At 38.6% G+C, this 3,969-nt stretch overlaps 1 long non-coding RNA gene across 2 annotated transcripts; it reads left to right on the forward strand.

Moving 5' to 3' along the window:
* Positions 1–553: 553 nt before the first annotated feature.
* LOC111095377 lies at positions 554–2,089 on the forward strand. Of its 2 annotated transcripts, none has more exons than XR_005356388.1 (3): positions 554–730; positions 973–1,143; positions 1,418–2,089. It is a non-coding gene; the product is annotated as an uncharacterized LOC111095377 (long non-coding RNA). The 2 variants fall into 2 exon arrangements; XR_005356389.1 differs by having other exon boundaries at positions 1,560–2,089.
* Positions 2,090–3,969: the final 1,880 nt, after the last annotated feature.

Raw genomic sequence — 3,969 nt, forward strand, 5'->3', positions numbered from 1 at the left:
ATATAAATTTTCTAACTATGGTAAAATTTCTCTTGCCTTGTATTACTGGCAAAAACTTTGGAGGTCTATGGTATAAAATACTGCTTCTTAATGTTTTGGTTATGAATACAGTAAAGAAAGAGATTTAAATAAATGCCAGGTTATTATAACAGAATACATTTCTTTGTTCCAAGTTAGGGATCAAGGGGCTATAAAATATTTTAAAAAATAATATTGGAGTTTCATTTTAGAAGAAATAAGAGACAAGACTCGAGGTTACATATAATCATTAAAAATTGCTTACATTAAAGGAGATTTTTTCTTTTTTTTTTCAATGTTGCATTTAGTGGGGAGTGAAATTCCCAGTTCAACATTTACTAAATCTCAGAGAAGAGAAAAATGTTGCCTGAGGTTGACAATATTGGAAAAATTCTGAACTACAAGAGAATAATTAAGAACATGGTTTAGTAACCGATCCCAGACAAATTGGCGGTTCCAATGATTTACAGAGAGATGATATGTAACAATGAACTAATGATTCCTATTTATTGCAGTTGAAACTTAGCATCAGGGAAGAAGGCCTTCAGGCTATGACAAACACAGAGAAATCAAAAAATGAACGAAGAAGATGGAAAAGGATGTGTGATACCAAATCTAGAGGCCTGATCTCATCCTTCAGAAGGCAAAGGGCCCCTGGGAGGACTTTGTTGAACTGAATCCGTAGTCAACTACAATATGACGTGTAAAAAATGTAAGTGCTTCAAAGATATGTTCCAAAAGCTGTGTTTCTTTTTCTAAGCAACTTTCAAACATTGACTTTATTAAATGAATTCATATTTATGCATTTTAAATTAAAGTATTTAAAGTTTACATGGGATCATTTTTCTGATTCTCTGTTTTAACTGACTTTCCACTTCCATGATCAGTATAAGGGCTTCTCCTGTTGTCACTGCCTTCTGTTGGCATTGTTTATCTTTCTGTCTTTTGTGCCAGGGCCTGGAGTCACTGAAATGGGCAGTTTCTGGATGCAGACACCCTGGGGAGGGGCCTACCTGTTCCACCCACCCACTGATGAGATCTTAGATATGCAACTCAGTCTCAGAGAGACTCCTTTTGCAAGGATGGGGCTGGGATATCACTCCACTTCATTGGATGAAAACTCGGGTAATGTACATAAAGCTCTAAGCATAGGGTCAGGCACCCAGCAAATAATCAATGATAGTTTTCTCCACTATGATGTCTTAAATTTATCATTAATGTAATCGGTATTATCTTTTATACTTTCAAAACATTTTTTTTCCAGCATAAGTTTTAGATTGCCTGGCATGGGGAAAAATCATTTTCATTACTCCCAGAATCTTAGGATTTTTCTCAGAATAGTAACAGACAAAAAATGATAACATTAGCTTATGTTTTGATGGCATTTTATAACTTTCAGATTCCATGTGAGTGGCGCAATAGGCCTCATTTTCCGGGCTAGTTCAGGATGACAAATACAGAGAGGTTAATCTCGCCCTGCTCGTGGATGGGGAGAGTGGACTGACCCCAGATCTCCTGACACCAAGCCCGGTTCTTTCCAGCCAATGTTGTCCTGTGTACACTCCTCCGTGTGAGCCAACGATGCACCGCATGGTAAAGCAGCCTTCCCTGAGAACCTGGAAACGGGTCCAACTTGGAGGAATCTCATTATCACTTTTCGAAGCTTTACCCTGACTGCATGTTAAGTTGTATAATTTTTCTGGATTTGGATCTCGGATGGATGCTGGTTATTGGCAAGTACTGTATTTCATTCGGGAAAAATTTTCTTCAACCTGTATTAAAAGACTGGAAAAGAAAAACAAAACAAAAATCTTTCATATGAAAGGCATTTAGGGATTGTACTGCTATTTGACTTATAAAGAAAATGGCAACAGTTCAATAGGTTTATTATCTAATTTTTTTAAGACCTAAGGATTTATGCCATCTGGACCTTATGATTGGTCTCTGTTCAGTTTCTCCATGAAACCCCGCACCTCTTTTTAGCCATGGCTGAAATAAAGCCCACGGCTGGGCTTCTCTCATTGTCCATATACATGACAGTTGTGGACTTTTAAAAATTATACATAATAACTCTGGGAAACGAACTAGGGGTGGTAGAAGGGGAGGAGGGCGGGGGGTGGGAGTGAATGGGTGACGGGCACTGGGGGTTATTCTGTATGTTAGTAAATTGAACACCAATAAAAAATAAATTTAAAAAAATTATACATAAAATAGGATCTTGGTCACTTGGAAATTTGTGACATTAGTGATGTTTGGTACTTTTTATCTTGTATATACTTTTTAATACCATCTAAATTTTCTACATTATTGACTGGGGTCAAATCATTCTGCATTTTTGCTGTGTTTTTTGCTTTCCCCAGCTTTACTAGATTTGGAAAGCTTAATTTATTCTTTTCTCTATTTTATTATGCTCACATTCACCCTTAAAAGAATCAAAATCTCATCCAGAAACAACTTACTGGCTTCTTCCTAGAATTTATGATTTTAAGAGAGCAGCAAACTGATTTAATAAAATGGAAGTTCTTTTTTGAAAGTGTTTTTGCCATTGTGCATGTTCATTTCTGTTGTTTTTTTCCCCTCATACTATAGCATGTACCCAGCTAGACCTGGTTTGAATCCCCAGCTATTTTTCCATTCCTGTGAATTTTTAGGGTCCTGGAAGGACAGATATGTCTAAGAAGGAACTTTCTGAGGATCCCTGGGTGGCTCAGTGGTTTAGTGCCTGCCTTTGGCTCAGGGTGTGATCCTGGAGTTACAGGATCGAGTCCCACATCGGGTTCCCTGCATGGAGCCTGCTTCTCCCTCTGCCTCTCTCTCTCTCTCTCTCTCTCTCTCTCTGTGTGTGTGCCTCTCATGAATAAATAAATAAAATCTTAAAAAAAAAATAAAAGAAGGAACTTCCCATGTCCTTGCCATACTTTAGTGCGGTCTGCACTCCTCACGCGTATTCTAGAATGATCCCTTGCATGTGGCTATTTGGGGCGTGGCGAGGGAAAGTCAGGATCAAGATAAACACTAGGAGGAAGGAGTGGGAGGATTTGGAAAAGACTGTTTCTCTCAACAGCACACAATCATGTTAAACAGAGAAGCTAGTGGGCGGGATTTAGATATGCTTCAAGTCCACAAGAGAGGTGGTTAAAGCTTAAAGTTAAAAGCCTTGATTTTTCTAGAATAAAACTTCCCCAAATTTAAGAATGTAGGCAGTTCAGAGATCCTAAACCTTTTGAGGTTCAGCCATCTTCACTTATAACATAGAATTAACACTTGTCTTGAAAATACACAAAACAGTCCTTTTTAAATTATTTTTATTTTATTTTATTTTTTTTAAAATTATTTTTATTTTTTTTAAAGATTTTATTTATTTATTCATGAGCAACACAGAGAAAGGCAGAGACACAGGCAGAGGGAAAAGTAGGCCTCCCTGCAGAGAGCCTTATGTGGGACTCGATCCCTGGACCCCAAGATCACGCCCTGAAGCAAAGGCAGATGCTCAACCACAGAGCCACTCAAACTTCCCCACAAAGGAGTCTTTTCTGGAAGATGAGTTATTTAGGAATTTTCCTACAATGGTAAACATTACCTACTCTTTTTGTACATATAACGCTCTTGAACACCCTTCATCTGGTGAGGAATTCCACTCGGTAGAGTCCATTCCTCCTAAGGTAGAAACCCAAAGTCTCTTCCCCAGACTCCTTTATAGCTTTGGTTTATTCACATGAACAAAAATCTATCTGCAGACTGCCAGTCAGTCTAGAAGCTAGTGATACCCAAAGGTGGGGTCCCAGAGAATCCATGCTGTGAGGATGGCACAGCTGCAAGGGCAGAATCCAGTGGCTGCAAGGGCAGAGCTCCTGGTGGTATCAGAGGTGTGGGTTCAGTGTTGCAAATTACAGTGCTTTCTCTGCAGGTGGCAAGTGATTTGGGTTTATTCCTTTACCCTTTAAACCTTTA

This window comes from Canis lupus, chromosome 3 (genome assembly GCF_011100685.1).
Source record: "Canis lupus familiaris isolate Mischka breed German Shepherd chromosome 3, alternate assembly UU_Cfam_GSD_1.0, whole genome shotgun sequence".
Lineage (NCBI taxonomy): Eukaryota > Metazoa > Chordata > Mammalia > Carnivora > Canidae > Canis > Canis lupus.